Source organism: Triplophysa rosa, linkage group LG4 (assembly GCF_024868665.1).
Source record: "Triplophysa rosa linkage group LG4, Trosa_1v2, whole genome shotgun sequence".
In the NCBI taxonomy this organism is placed as follows: Eukaryota; Metazoa; Chordata; class Actinopteri; order Cypriniformes; family Nemacheilidae; genus Triplophysa; species Triplophysa rosa.
This window is the reverse complement of record NC_079893.1, coordinates 229,998-247,310: the sequence shown is the minus strand read 5'-3', so window position 1 is coordinate 247,310 and position 17,313 is coordinate 229,998.

Here is a 17,313-nt window from a genome sequence, read left to right as displayed (position 1 = left end):
TTAAATTTGTTAAAACAAATGACATTTCCCACAGACTTCCGACCTGTCAACTCAAATTTTAATTATTTATTACATGCTCACCATTGTGAATAAGGTACTGTAAGGAGACTGCATTTTTGTTTGTTTTTAATCAAAAAGTTACAAATTGCAGCTTTAATTAATTCTGTGTAAGATTTTTTAGTATTTCGAAAAACTATTGTTATTGTGTAGCAACAGTCTTTCGTTTGGGAATGAAGTTCTTTTTGTACATGGAAGTATTCATCATTTGCTAAACGTTTGGTTTAGTTTGTTTTACTTAGGTAAAATGTTAACGATTAATATTAATTCATATTAATAATACATTTGTGCTTTGTTATACTTATTTACAATGTAAAACAGTAAGTGTGGACACTAAACCATAGTATTTATTTTTTACACTTTGTAAACATACTCATGATGTTATTACATGTTGTACATAAATTTGCAATTTCAAGTTCTCAAAGCATTTTTTGTTTTGTTTTTATTTGACTCTGTGGTTTAATTTATGTATCATTACATTTGGCCACAATGCACAACATCTTCTCGTTTCATTTAAATAAAATCAATGGGAATTTGCTTTTGAAACAACTGAATATAATGTAAATTGTACCATATGAGTGTATAGACCTGCTCAAAGGAGCACTGGTCTCCTTTTTCAACTAATTACCATTAACAAAGAAATGATTCTTGTCCACCTCCACATGAGTAGAATTCATGTCCTTTCTCTACTGATAAAAATCTAGGTCACCTTGTCCCCTACATTTACATTTCAATAAATTTAACAATAATAAGACATTGTGTTAATACTCAATGATCTTTGCCAATGGAAGATGATACTTCTTCAACCTAACAGAATAATAGAGACCATTCATCGAGCAGGTACGACCACACGTCCGTAAACCACACAGACAGATGGTCAGTAACAGTTTGGCGTTTGCTGTCTGGACTCCTGATATATCTATTTCATTGGTGATAAAATGCTGTATTGTCCGATTGTAAATGCTGCTGTCATTATTACTTTGTAAACGTTTTAGTTTGTGTAATTATTCAGATTTCTCATATGTCAACCCTACTGAGTATTGGTTCTACCTGACAATTTTGAAGAAAACACTCTCAAAACTGTTTTTACCCTTCCTCGTTTGACTTCAAACCTGTAACCTGTATGCTGTTGTTTCAAGGCAAAAGTAGAATCTTTTCATATGTACAGTATATAGTCATACAACATCAGAACCTCTTTTGTCAAACTCAGAGAAAGGATAATAAATGTCCATTTGAAACAAAAAACACCATCAACCGTATGATTTATTAGCTAACTGTAAAGTCTCAACACAATCTCATGGCAAAATAACCATTTTAAGATTTGGCCAATTTTGCCTAATTTGTATGATTTTGTGCGATCGGATTCGTACATTGTAGTAAGATTTGCTTTCCCTCCAGTTATGTCAGGGCCAGTGTTGGGAAAGTTATTTGAAAAAGTAATTAATTACTAATTACTAATTTCATATTCAATATTGTAATTCTATTACTGTACAAACTACTCTCTCCAAAAAGTATTTAATTACTTATTACTATTTACCATATAATTACTAATTATATCCTATATCAACCTCGATTAGTTAAGTGATTCATGCATAGACATGAAACAGCTCTTTTAATTAATTTAAATAAATAATATAAAACTACATAAAATAGTATTATTAATAGACCAAAGTATAACAAATACAAAGTATAAACAAAACAAAAATTAAAGCGACAACGAGCAACTTCTGTTCACTGTTGCCCCATGTGGTTGATAAGCGGAATTGTCTGTTTACAGTTTTGTAAAAACTGTCGCAAAGATTTCCCACTGGCAGCTCAATATGCGTGAGTTTGTTTACAAAGCCGACGGACCCGGCGGACCTAGATATGCTATGAAAACAGCGCATAGCATGTATATATATATATATAACGACAACATTAGTCTACTCAACGACTGAACTGTTCAACATTTACGTGGTTTACTGGTCTGAACTAAAGAATCTGCTACTTTTTACCACAACACGTTTATTGTGTTTTTTTGTCTTTATTTACAAGCACTACACACATTCATGACGAGACACGACAACATGCTAGCTATCAACACTGGCAACCATATATTATCTCTCAGCTAGTGTGAACCGGTGGTGTGCCAATGACACAGACTAATAACAAATACGTTCAAAAGTACACGACAGTAACAAAAAAAATGCAAATAACACTTACAAATCCATAAGCAGGACCGCTAGGTCTCCATCCATTTTGCATCCTGTTGCCTCTTGCTGCTCGCGCCACCGAGTGTAAACCCGTCCGATATTGATTCGTGACCGGCCTCGTGTCCGATCACTCTCTCGCTTTCTTTTCTTTGCTTCCCCCGACAAAACCCTCTTTGGTTTTTTGGTTGGCTCTGCCATGGTGATGTTTTGGTTCGTTTCGTCTTACTGTTAGCTAACTTCTCCCAGGCTACGAGTAAAACGTGACGTATGCCGTAAAGCAGGGGATAGGCGGGGCTTGTACCGGCCCGAACACTAAAGTTAAAAGTGCAATTTCAGCTGACAGGAGGCTGCTTAGGTAGCAACGGCAGTAAAATTCATCCAGTTAAAAGTTGACCTACCACATAAATAATTTTATAGACATTATTTTTAGGTCAAAAAGTTGCTCGTTGTCGCTTTAAAGCACGGATTTTAAAGTTAGACTTTGAATTTTTATGTCAATTCCACTATTTCGCACACATATATTACACACAGTATTTAGTTTAATTACTTCAGAAGTAACTGTAATTAAATTACAGACAAATAAGAGTAATCCCTTACTTTACTTTTTCAAGGGAAAAGTAATTAAATTACAGTAACGAATTACTTAGTAACTAGTTACACCCAACACTGGTTAGGGCTGGGGCGGGGTTAAGGGTGGGGCTTCAGTGTTGCTTTTTTGTCTGCTTTTTTTTACGGCTACAAATAAAACTCATTGTTACAAATATGGTAGAACAATAACTTCAACTACCAAAGATGCGTTTCTCGATAATCTGCCCGAATTGTCTCAAATCATGAGAAATAACGTTGAAGATCTTGACATTACCACTGAAAATTTTAATTCCACCTTCTCGGTAACGCTAGACAAAGTTGCTCCACTACGTTTAAAGAAGATTAAAAATGGCAGCCCCACACCGTGGTATAATGAACACACTCAGGCTCTAAAGAAAGCGGCCCGAAAAATGGAGCGCAACTTTAAGAAAACTAAATTAGAGGTATTTCGTACAGCATGGAAGGATAGTATTCGAAAATACAGGAAAGCCCTAATAACTTCTAGATCCGCCTACTTTTCATCACTAATAGAAGAAAACCAGCACAACCCTAGGTTTTTATTTAACACGGTGGCTAAATTAACAAAAAATAAATCGTCAGTGACTTCTGATCCTGTATATCAGCATAGCAGTGATGAATTTATGAACTACTTCACATATAAAATCCAAGATATTAGAGAAAAAATTATAACAATGCAATCAGAAGTGAAACCCGCTGAACAAACTAACTACAGCGCCCTTAAGGAGAAAATGCAATTATTTTATACCGTAGATCAAGATGAGCTGTCTAAAATTATTAGATCATCTAAATCAACAACATGCATACTAGACCCTATACCTACAAATCTACTGAAAGAGATGCTCCCAGAAATTATAGATCCTCTTCTTGGTATTATTAACTCATCTCTGACATTAGGACATGTGCCTAAAGCATATAAGGTGGCTGTTATAAGGCCCCTTGTCAAAAAACCCCAACTCGACCCTAGAGAACTAAGGAACTACAGGCCTATATCGAATCTACCTTTCATATCTAAAGTTCTGGAAAAAGTAGTTTCAACTCAATTATGCTCCTTCCTCCAAAGGAATGACATCAATGAAGAATTCCAGTCTGGATTTAGAGCATGTCACAGTACAGAGACTGCTTTGATCAGAGTTACAAATGATCTGCTATTGGCGTCTGACCGAGGTTGTATCTCGTTATTGGTGCTGCTAGACCTTAGTGCTGCATTCGATACCATTGACCACAGCACACTCCTACATAGACTCGAAAATTATGTCGGCATTAAGGGAATAGCTTTGAAATGGTTTAAATCTTATTTATCCGACCGTTTTCAATTTGTAGCAATAAACAATGAGGTGTCACGCAAATCGCAAGTCCAGTACGGTGTACCACAGGGCTCAGTCTTAGGGCCTCTGCTCTTCGCATTATACATGCTACCTCTAGGAGATATAATAAAGCGACACGGAGTTAGCTTTCACTGTTATGCTGATGATACTCAACTTTATATTTCCTCGAAGCCTCATGAAACACAGCAGTTCCATCGAATAATGGAATGCATAGTCGATATAAAAAACTGGATGAGTAACAACTTTTTATTACTGAACTCGGACAAAACGGAAGTGTTACTTATTGGACCGAAAACTGCTATAAGTAACAACCAAGAATACTGTTTAACTATTGACGGATGTTCCATAAAACCCTCGTCGTCAGCAAAGAATCTTGGCGTTCTATTCGATAGTAATCTGTCATTTGAGAGCCACGTCGCCAACACCTGTAAAATTGCGTTTTTCCATCTTAAGAATATATCTAAACTACGTCATATGCTGTCAATCTCAGATGCAGAGAAGTTAATTCATGCATTCATGACATCAAGACTAGATTACTGTAATGCACTGTTAGGTGGTTGCCCTGCAGGCTTATTACAAAAACTCCAATTGGTCCAAAACGCGGCAGCTCGAGTTCTTACACGTACAAAAAAGTATGAACATATTAGCCCGGTTCTGTCAACCTTGCACTGGTTACCTATAAAGCATCGCGTTAACTTTAAAATCTTGCTTATTACCTATAAAGCCTTACATGGTTTAGCTCCTCAGTACTTGAATGAACTCCTTTTGTATTACAGTCCTTCACGTGCATTACGCTCTCAGGCGTCCTGTCAGTTGGTAATACCTAGAATTTCAAAATCAAGTGCAGGTGGTAGATCCTTTTCCTATCTAGCGCCTAAACTTTGGAATAGTCTTCCCTGCACTGTCCGGGAGGCAGACACACTCTGTCAGTTTAAATCTAGACTAAAGACGCATCTTTTTAATCTTGCATACACTACTCTTCCATAATATAAATCTTCAGAGGGTTTAGGCTGCATTAGTTAGATCAACCGGAACCAAAAACACAACTGATGTACTTGTTGCATCAAAGAGTACAGAACAGTACTCTACTCTCAGCCAGTCTTGTCTCATTGTTCCAAGGTTACCACAGCGAGCAGGATGCAGTTCATGGCCTGACCTGATGGTAGAGCGGAGAATGGGAAGTGGGGACCTGACAAGAGCTGAGATGATAGAGCTGGATAAAGAAGGACGCGGTCTCTTGACATGTCTTCACCACAAAACTTCAAATGCTATTAGATTATTAATGATAATCTTAAACTACAATTTATTTTATTATTAAGTTTATTTATTTTATTTAGCCTTGTTGTGCAAGTTCTCTGGAGCTTGTGCAGAGGCAGCAGCTTTTGCCAGAGGGGAACTGGAATCCCCTGGTTGGGCCTGGGTTCTCCTGAGGTTTTTTTTCTCGATTAGAGTTTTGGGTTCCTCGCCACCGTTTGCATACTGTTTTTGCACTATCTGCCTGACCGGGGGGGCTGCTTTAGAATCTTAAAGTTTTACTTAATTAATATTGCATATAGGAATTTATTATCTGTTATATTTGACCTGTGCTTCTCTCTCCTTTATCCTAAATGTGTGCTCTCACTGAGCGTGTGTGTGTGTGCGTACTTGTCTGTGTACGTACGTGTGTGTGTGTGTGTGTGTGTGTGTGTGTGTGTCTCTGTGTCTGTGTGTGTTGGTGCGTGTGCGTGTTGTGTGTGTGGAGTGTTTTGTGTGTGGGTGTGTCTGTCTTCTGTGTTTTCAACCTTTTCTTGTTTTTGCCGGTACAACTTTGATTGTTTTGCTTGTAGTCAATGTGTCTCATGTACAGCTGCTTTGTAACAATGAAAATTGTAAAAGCGCTATATAAATAAAGTTGAGTTGAGTGAGTTGAGTTGTAGTAATTGTACATTTTTGTACAATTCACCACATACGAACTGATAGGAATAAGCCACCGCTTAAAATAGTTATGAATTCCCGTTGGTGTGGCATGTATCTCCACTCTTCATAGTGATATTTGTGCAGAGTAGCTTTAGTACTGCCAAAAGCATCTGACTCATAAAGGTCCATTCAGGAATATGTCCATTGAGTGTTACTGCAATAATACCACATAAATCCCCTGGTTAATAAAATCTGCCATCCAAACTGTCAAATCCACGAAACACTCTTTCCAGTAGCACTGACCAGCTGACGGGAACCCTATACCCCAGCACACACACATCATTAGCTTTATAAAATGAACAATCAGCTAGAATGAAACTCCAGGGAATATAAAGCTCACTGGATATCTGATTTAGACAGATGGGAAGCACTGTATTGTAACTAGGCGAGTAAAGACATAAGGAATGAGTTGGGAGAGGAACATAAAGATCATTTCTGTTTCAACCTTTTTCTCAAACAATTAAAATGAAAAAATAAAACTATAGTATATCCGAAAAGTATTACATTTCCAATAAGAAAAAAATAGATGGGATATCTTTAATGTCTTCTAGACCACACTGAAAGTAAATCTTTTGCTTAAGTTTGTGATCTTAGATCTGCGAAAATAACTCAAATCTCACATATTTTATGTCAGATTTGTCAGATCTGCAATCAAAATCAATACTTTGAAGAATTCAATCAATCTTAATTTAAATACCATATTAATTTATTTCAACATTTGTTTTATTTAAAAAACATTAGAATGAAACTTAAGAAACCTGTCAAAAACATATTTCATCTCATAGCCAAAAGAAAACAAAGAGTGTGTTTCTGCTAAGGTAAAGTGCGTAATTTCAGTATGTACTTTTTCTATCAACGTACACGTAATAGTAATAAATAAATAACAAAATAAATAAATAAAGCTTTACAAATTTACTTTTTATTTGCAGTAAAGTTGTGTTGTTCACAAACATTTCAGACACATAAATCTGATTAAGAATAGGATTTATATACTTTGTTTTGTAATCTGTATTATATATAGCAACATGACACGAGCCGTCGAACTGTCCCAAGGCCTGGATGCTTTTTCTGAAACTCATTACAGAAGAACAAAACAATGTTTCTCCAATCATCACATATTTCTCTTCAAAACTGCTGACATAAGCCACTGTTTACAATGCAAAGAAAGAATTCCCCGTGTAAGCATTTTCCCTGCGATCAGTGTGCTTTTTGTTGGCCTGACAATGGAAATATTCAATAACAGTGGAACGGCCAAATCTCCAGCAGGGCTTAAATGTATCACCCCAAACCCGACTATTGATAACAGTGTGATTATGGCTTTGTGTCAGGCATCCGTACGGCTGAGATCATATCTGATCATAAACGCTGTGTCGACTCTTTGATGCACATGGAATCAGTCAGCGCTGCTATGTAACAGAATAACATACGACACGAGAGGTCTGAGTTTATATAGGGCGAATGCATATGGTGGTGCATTGGTTCAGCATTGTTTTGATTGATTTATTGAACATTATAGTTGTTTTTATTATATTACCTTCATCAGAATATTTTATTTAATGATATTTAGTTGGATTAAATAATTCATTATCAGAGCATTTTGGGTGCCTGTTACTAATTTGTACACTGAAAAAAATGATTATGTGCCTTAGTAGATTTTATGAAAAGAAATGATTAAAATATACTTAATATAATTATGTTCCTGTTTTTAACAAAAAAAAGTGTTAAAATAACGTAAACATTTTGGGAATAAAATCTACTAATTTTGGTTGTTTCGATTTTAATTTTTTTTTGGAGCAATTTTAATTGAACAAATTATTAAGTAAATCCAACAAAATTTTATTATGTTAAACCCATTTAAATTGGTAAAATTAAATTTACTTATTTATTTTGTGATGAGACATAAATAATTTTTGTAGATATAACTACTTTGGCAGTTTATCTGTAGTTCCCAGCATGCTTTGTATTTGACTGCATCCTGAGATTAATTTTCAAGATTAATTGTCATTTTAAGTGTTTTTTAGTAAAAGGAAAGACTTGTTCGTGTTTTTTGTTGAATTATCTTTGAGATTTAGGAGAGGGTTTTTTTTTTTTTTAAGTTTGGGTTTTTTAAATTGTTACCGTTGTTCAGAAGAGCGGTGCTTGTGCCTAGGCTGAGGGAGGCACACTATTAGTCACGAAGTGTGTTATTTTACCTATTGAGCAGTAACTGTGCTAATGCCAGTACAGAGACCACCAGTCTCTTCTTACTTGACCATCTATGTTGTAAAAAAAAATAGTATATTTCAATATGAAAGTAAGTGATCCGTGAAGTTTGAGTTAGACACATGATTTTTTGTTCAGTGTAATTTTTTTTGTTTACTTTAAGTAACATTTACTTGATATTTTAACAAAAACTAAATGTATTCAATAAGTAGAATTTACTTTATTCTGGTTAGTAAGTTGTACTTGAATTATAGCAGCAAATTTTACTTAAAAATATTCGTGCAAATTGTTACGAGGATTTTATTAAGTAAATTCTACAAGTTATTTCTTTCAGTGTATTCCTCATAGTAAAATTAGTATTTTGGCAACTTTAAGGCCAAAGATCAAATATAAAGTTTGCATTTAATTTATGAATTAATTGATAAATAAAAGCATAAGATTGTTTATGAGAGGTTAGAAGGATAATGCTTTATGTTCCTATTTTTATAAAATGCCTTTAATGTATTTTATACAATTATGCATTCTTAAGTCCAAACCAAGACTTCAAACCATGAATGAGTGTAGTGCTACTATACATAGTATAATATATATATACTAATATATAACTTTAGAAAGTACATATATAATATATATATATATAACTAAATAAATAGTGTAGTTTGGAAATGATATAAAAAGATTTTGTTAAAAAGATTTTTATTAGTTTTCCAGCTCCATCCTCCCTTAAGATCTACAGTGCAGATCTGTGCGTACCAAAGATCATTAACCTGTATAAAGAAATGCTAGAAATCTCCATGAAGACGACCATCATTCATAGCGGTTGTCCTTGACATTGACTCAAACACTAAATATGTATGCAAAAATGCAAGCAAACATGCTGTGGTCATTTGTAAGTGTCAGCGTGTCAGTGGACTCTATGAAACGAGTGCTGTTTTGATAGAGAGTGATGATGAATGACCTCATGCCTCTTGTGTCTGAACTCATGCATGTGTCATCGCAATGAGGTCATTTAGATGCTCTCATAGTTGCTTTCCTTTTGCTATGCAATTATTCTCTGTTTGATCTTTGTTTTTATCCCTGTCTCCCCTCCCTCTTTACCTTCCGCTTCTTGTGCTTTACCACTAATACAGTAGTTGAAAAAAATTATAAAGTAGGGCTTTAATTAGCCCCCGAGTTAGGTCTTTTCCTCGAGCCTCTTCACTGCAGACACTAAGGCAAAAATGTTTACTTGCTTCAGCTCTAACCCAAAGTTGCAAGCAAATATTTTGAGCGCAATGAAAGTGAAAATACTTAACATATTTCATTATATAGTCAAGTGAAGTAGAATTTTAAACTAATGAATTTTGCTTGTAGGAGGAGCCACCAAGTCTGAAACCATGAAACAAGAACCAAGCGACTTACGATGTCTCACTTATTGCTTGTTAAAGAGATGTGATCAGGGAAGAATGATCATATTATGCACATTTGGCCTTCCTTTGACTGCATGGATGACATGGTTTGTGTCTCTTTGTGTACTCTGTGATCCCACCCTGGATTTGTGGAATGGGAGGCGAGTGGGGCACCTTTAAAGGGATAGTTCACCCAAAAATGAAAATTCTGTCATCATTTAATCATCCTCATGTCATTTCATAACTGTGTAAATTGTTTCGTTCTGATTCAATTCAATTCAATTTATTTATATAGCGCTTTTCACAATGTGCATTGTTCCAAAGCAGCTTTACAGGAGCAAATAAGAAAAACAGAAAACACAGAGAGGTAAAACACAGCACAGTGCAAGGTGTTTATAGACCAAGCAAGATCATTCTAATAAATAATATCTAATAAATAAATGAATAAATGCAGTCTCCCGGTGAGCAAGCCAAACTGCCCTGCTGTGGCGAGGAACCCAAACTCCAATGATGAATAAATGTAGAAAAAAAACTTGGGATAAACCAGGCTCAGCCAGGAGGGTCAGATCTCCTCTGACGTGTCATAGCTTCACTCAGTGACCCCGACCAAAAGCCACCGAGCAAACGTCCACGAAGAACAGGGAGAGCCCACCAGCTGCGACCCAGGAAGCCCCACCCGCCGAAACCGTGCAGGTCCAACCCGGTCCCATTCCACGATCGACACCAGACAACAGAGGAACAACCAGGGAAAAATGTAATGGCATAATGAAACTTTATTCCTCTGTTGTCTGACATCGACCACAAAACAAGACCAAACCAGACCCACACAGCCCCAACAAATGAAACCCCCCAAACCACAACCAACAACCCCCCCCCCACACTCCCCACAAAAATCCACCCAGCAACCTCCAATCAAAGTCACTGAGTGCAGCTATAACTTCAAACTGCTGTCATGTGATGTAAGTTTAGCATTAAATATCAAGTATTGTAGATTTAGCATTAATGTGACAAGTAGTCCGTCTTTGCTCTTGGTTGGGGATTGAATTGCCTCAGATGGGGCTGGGATGGTCAGTCAGTCCGCAGGCTCTCGTAGGAGGATGGCACGGGATTTTCAGAAGTAGCTGGCATAATCTCTAGTTGGGGATGGGCATATGACGTTCATCTGGGCCTGGCGGAATCTCTCCCTACCTCGGGATGGGCATCCCGAGGCGGGGACAGAAAGAGAATAATTCGCGTAGCTGCTGTTCATTAACTATGTATTAAGTGAATGCTTGGCTGAAAAGATGTGTCTTTAATCTAGATTTAAATTGGGCGAGTGTGTCTGACCCTCAAATTTCTTTCTTTTTTTTCTCTATTATTCATCATTGGAGTTTGGGTTCCTCGCCACAGCAGAGCAGTGCAGTGTTGGCTTGCTCACCGGGAGACTGCATTTATTTATTTATTTATTCATTTATTTATTAGATATTATTTATTATAATGATCTTGCTTGGTCTATAAACACCATGCACTGTGCTGTGTTTTACCTTTCTGTGTTTTTCTTATTTGCTCCTGTAAAGCTGCTTTGGAACAATGCACATTGTGAAAAGCGCTATATAAAAAAAATTGAATTGAATTGAATAGTATCGGGAAGGCTATTCCAGAGTTTAGGTGCTATGTATGAGAAAGCTCTACCCCCTTTGGTGGATTTAGTTATTCTAGGTGTTATGAAAAGTCTGGAGTTCTGAGATCTTAGAGAGCGTGATGGGTTGTAATGTGATAGAAGCCCTGTTATGTAGGTAGGGGCTAAACCGTTTAAGGCTTTATAAGTGATTATAAGAACTTTAAAGTCAATACGATACTTATTGGGTAACCAGTGAAGGGTTGATAAAACGGGGGTTATGTGATCGTATTTTCTTGACCTAGTTAGAACTCTGGCAGCTTCATTCTGAACTAACTGTAGTTTGTTTATTGATGATGCAGGACAACCACTAAGTAGAGCATTACAGTAGTCAAGTCTTGAGGTCACAAATGCATGAATAAGCTTTTCTGCGTCAGCAACACATAGAATATTTCGTAATTTGGCAACATTTCTAAGGTGTAAGAAGGCTGTTTTTGTGACATTTGAGATGTGCATCGTTCTGATGAAAACAGAGAAAGATATTTGGTAGAAGGTTAGCAATTTTCAGTTTTGGGACATCATTGACTGCCATAGTAGGATCAATTAAATGGTTGTCAAAAGTGCCCCAGAACTGTTTATTTTATTAAATTATTCAAAATATCAAATTTTTATGTTCAGCCATGGTTACCATGGTAGTGGATGATGTCCCAGAACTGTAAATTGCTAACATTGTTCCAGTAAATGAGTAAATGAAGACAGAATTTTCATGTTTGGGTAAACTATCCCTTTCAGATGTCCAATACGTGCCAGGTCTGGATTAGCTGGAAATGCAATTTCATGAGTCACTTATGAAACTGATTGTTATGCTGAGCCCAACTCCATTTTTCCTTTTTTTAGATATAGCTCTTCAAAGAAGATAGGCTTCTCTGACATTCCTCTGGAACCTGATCCTCAATTCTGATATAAATATTGCTGCCTTAAATGTTAAAGTACAATCAAATTGGTGTTACAAGCCACAACTTGCTATTTTACATTAACATTATAATGTACATTGTACTTTTACATTATTTTTAAATGATTTTAGACAAGCTATTTCAACTTATTTTTATAAGTTACAGCAACTCACAACTGGTCAAAATGTAAAATAGTAAGTTTGAATAATAATAATAATTCAATTATTTGTCAAGTATGGTGACCCATACCCGAAATGTGACTCTGCATTTAACCCATCCAGAGAGTAGTGAACACATGCACAGCAAGTGGTGAACACACGTACACCTGGAGCAGTGGGCAGCTATCACTGCAGCGCCCGGGGAGCAAGTAGGGGTCAGGTGCCTTGCTCAAGGGCACCTCAGTCGTTACCCGCCGGCCCTGAGGATCAAACCGGCAACCTTCTGGTCACGAGTCTGACTCTCTAACCATTAGACCACAACTGCCCAATGTAAAATTTAAAAGGTAAAAATGTAACCTGGAAAGCCAGTTTGATTGTAGTTAGCCAAAAATGTTTCCAATATGTCTGAAATAGCCGGCCATAGCCGCAAAACAAGTTGCTTTAGTTGCTACAGAATATTTGCCAAAATAATGTGCTCCTGTATCTGATTTTGCAGATAGTGTTTTTAATAACCAAATATTAACCAAAATATAATATATATTGTAATATAATCAAATATAATTTGTGGTAGCCCCGAGATATCATCAGGTATAGAAAAAAATGAAATGCAGTTATTTTTAATCACCATACACAAACATACGGTTGAAGAAGTTAAAAGTGCATAATGGGTGGTGTTTGTCCTGCCTCATCTGTGATTGGACAGCTAGGTTAAAAAGTGACCCCCCCCAAAGAAAGCCACACAAAGCGTCAGTGTTGAGGCCTCTGCCATGCAAACATTGGAACCAAAAACCACTGGCCTCAGGAAAACGTTTTGGTGGCATTAGATGAGCTTCTCTCCCACACAACTCAATACATTAGTTAATCTATGTAAATAAAAATGTTAAATACATAATTATATGGCTTTAGAAACTAACTCTTCAAATTCTTCTTTGTTCTAAAACCATCAAGTTCCAGTAACATCATATTCCTCTAAGAGTTTATAGGTGAGAGGTGTGGACAGCTGAAATGGACATGAATCTGTCAGTACTCTTCTCTTCTCTTTGTGCCGTCTATATCCACACACATCAGCATCATAATCACCTCCGGTCAGCTCATGTCGCACACGGGCTACATTAGCATCACAAAACACCAAACACTTGTACCACAGGAGGTGACATGAAGGCAGGAAGGGGGCAAATTGCACTGGGGCATCTGTCATTGAAATCTTTAAATGCTTCTCGACAGGCGTGAGACTGAGTAGGAAAAATCTGAAAGAGAGAGCTGTTTACATGCTAGCTACATGTTTTCAACCGCCCTTGTGATGAGTTAATATACTCTAAAAAAATAATTCATGGGATCTGTTGACACTATACTTGCATTGTATAAAGTCAAAAATCGACGAAAATTGATGTAATACTATGTAAGAATGTATTGATTTAACTAAAACTTATCTGTCAAACTATTTGTTTACAACATTATTAAAGTTAAAGTAACTTCATGTAATAGGCTAGATCCTAGTATTTTTCCACAACAATTGAGTTTAGGATTTCAAGGCTCCTCCCCTAAACATGTAACATGCTTAGACCAGTTTAAACTGTGAAACATTAAAGTGTGTTAAATGTTTCAAAAGCTGAAATACATTTGTTCACCGTGTTCAATCATCTAACGTGATTTATTCGAGTTGGGGCTATAAAGAATAACGCTTGTTGTTTTAAAGATTGCATAGCTGAATCTTCTGGCATTTAAAAGGGTTTTGGTTATGTTAGGGCCTTTAAGAGGTGATGAAAACCAGCATGCACTGTATTTTCAACAGTTACAGCCTCGTTTTCATTTGCAGAGAGGTAAATATGCCGTCTATGGTCTATTGTTTGACATTTAGTCTGGTGGCCAAGGACACCGACAATGCATGTCTATGCTATCCACCAGAAATATCTCAGAATTATGACCACATATCTCCTGATAATAAAATTTGGCAGGCAATTTTAACAACACATTTCCAACTCATAAAAATGCATATTTGGGAAAACTGATTCTGTGTTGACTTGACCAACACCCATTGTTGACCACATTCTACAAGAAAACGCAACAGATCTCACCTGATAGGACTTCTGGAGTTCAAATTCTGAAAGCATCTTGTTTTAACAATGAGAACTTAACTTCATATCAACATGCCCGGGAGGTAAGGCTCTTGTAGTGTTCAGGTTATACCTGACATTGACATAATATATGTGTGGATGATCTTGGCTGTGGGGCCTGATGGGACTTCTGCCTGTCTGAATAAACATCAAGCCTTGTCATCGCAGGCTTATATCATAAACAGCACACCTGATCTCCTCTTCCTCACAGAGGCGATCTGTGCCTCCATACACATTCATAAAGCATTTTAAAGCACCCGTGGCTACTGCCAACCCTTTGCTGGTCAGGCCCTCACTGGCAGGCATGTTGAGGAATTCGTACATTTATTTTACCGTTTCACACTAAACTGGTGTGACTGATGCTAGTTTGCTAAAGAAAAATGTGTGATGATGAAATCACAGTCTTCCTTATAAACTTTAGTATACTGGATACTTTACACGCGTCTGGCTTTACTGTGAAAGATTCATCACTGTATGTTTATGTAACTGAGATAACGCCCAGTAGAATGACGAAAGAAAAAAAAATAACATTAGTGTAATGTTTGCTTTTGTTTCCAATAAGCCTTCTCTTTTATTATGCATTTTTGTATATTAGAAAAAGAACCGTATTGCTTGATACATTTTGTCTTTATGACAAAAACCTTACCTTAAAAGTTCAGTTTTTGTACCAGACATCTCCTATAGGAGGCATTCAAAGCAAATATTGTAAAATATCCCGGTCAGACATTTTGCAATATGTAAACAGCACAGGTCCAGAACAGAACAGAGGTCCTGTTTCATTTTTTTAATTTCACAGCTCTAAAAGCTATTGGTTGGACATTTTGGTTGCGTTCTAAATGTTCTGTTTGTTGTATATTTGTGTAGCAACTGTAACAAAACTGAAACAGGAAATGCTTCTGTGCCAGTGTTGTTTACATCTTAAAGAATTATCTACTGTTATTTGTTTATTTATTTAAAACAATCACAATACGCAAGAAACACACGTCTATAGATATAAGAAATCTAATAAAAATAATAATATTAAATAATAAGTAAAAAAATATTAAAGTATAAATGAAATAATAAGTTATAAAATAATAAGTGTCTATTTATATTTCTCCTAAAAACATTTCGTTAAATTACATTTTCGGATAAATTACAGTATAACCAGGAACTTTCCAGGAGCACTTGAAGGTCCTATTTAAATATTAAATGGTAATACTGACTTCTAATATTCCTGAAGTTTCAAAAGTCAATTGGGAATGTCCTTGATAAATTCAACTACCCTACCCAACCACTCTGAATAAAGTGCTGCAAGCGGTTCTTCGTATACAGCCATGCCATAGCAAAACCAATTTGGTCCACCATCTACATAAAAGTTCATAAAAAACATTGTTTCTTACTCTTTATAATCTAAAGATCCATTTTCCACCACAAAGAAACTTTTGTGAAATGGTTACGGTACAAAGTTAGACAAAAAAATGGTTCTTGCCTGGCATTGTGAAGCACCTTTTTTTATAAGTTTATGTGAAGATCACACACACTGCACTGACTTGCTATAAGCAAACACACTTTTTTATCTTGAATATACAACACAGATTACATTTGGAGTTTTTTGCTCTGGTTCACAGCACCATTTAACAGGTCAGAAGCTGCAAAATATATTATGCAATATGCAAATTGTCAGGGATGTGGCAGGAGTGGAAGAACCCAGATGCAGGCAAGCAGTGAAGGTGTTAACAATACGTTTAATAATATAATATAATCAAAACCACAAAACAAAAACCCACGGTGGGGCAAAACAGTACAAAACTGGATAACCAACAGGACGAAGACTGACTGAAACTAAACTACAAAAATAAACAACACTAGAAACAAACTTGACTGAACACTTACTACAGGACAAGCGATACACAGCAAATCAGGAACACAGCGAACATAGAGCACGAAATCGAAGACACCATAACAGGTAAGAACAACACGAGCACAGGACAATGAAACATGAGGGAATTTAAAGGGAACACAAACGAGGGATAACGACACAAGGCAGGTGTGGGTAATAAAACACTCAGGGAAAGATAACAAGGAAACGAGAGGGGCAGGGCTAATGACAAGACACTGCAGAGAACGCATATTATTGTCAAAAGGACAATAATATGTTTCTCTCCACACATAACCAAAGACTTTGTCATGGCTCTGCTACAGGACCAAGAAAAACATGACTAAATGAAGCAGAGCCATGACAGAAGCCCCCCCTTTAATGAGCACCTCCAGGTGCACACCAAGCGGTAGACGGACGAGACAAGACCGACTGGGTGACAGACAGGACAAGGCAAAACAAAGAAAATAAAATCAAGGGCAGACAAGACAACATAATAACAGGACTTGGGTGGGACAGTAAAAATAACAAACATGGGAGGGGGGGTGGGGCCAAACAAGAGCCCATAGGGGGCAGTCCAAAAAGGTTGGGGGGGAATAGTCCCAGTCCCCGGCTGCGCTCGAGGGTGCGGAGTCCTAGGGGACTTAGGATAAGTCCTGGGGGGAAACGTCCTTGACCCTGGGAGTCTCCCAGGGACAGGCTGGAAGGCCGGCTACAAAGGGCTGGGTGCCGGCAAGAAGGCCGGCTGGAAAGGGCTTGACGCCGGATGGAAGGCCGGCTGGAAAGGGCTTGACGACGGCTGGAAGGCCGGCTGGAAAGGGCTTGACGCCGGCTGGACAGGGCTTGACGCCGGCTGGATCGCCGGCTGGGACGCCGGCTGGGACGCCGGCCGGGACGCCGGCCG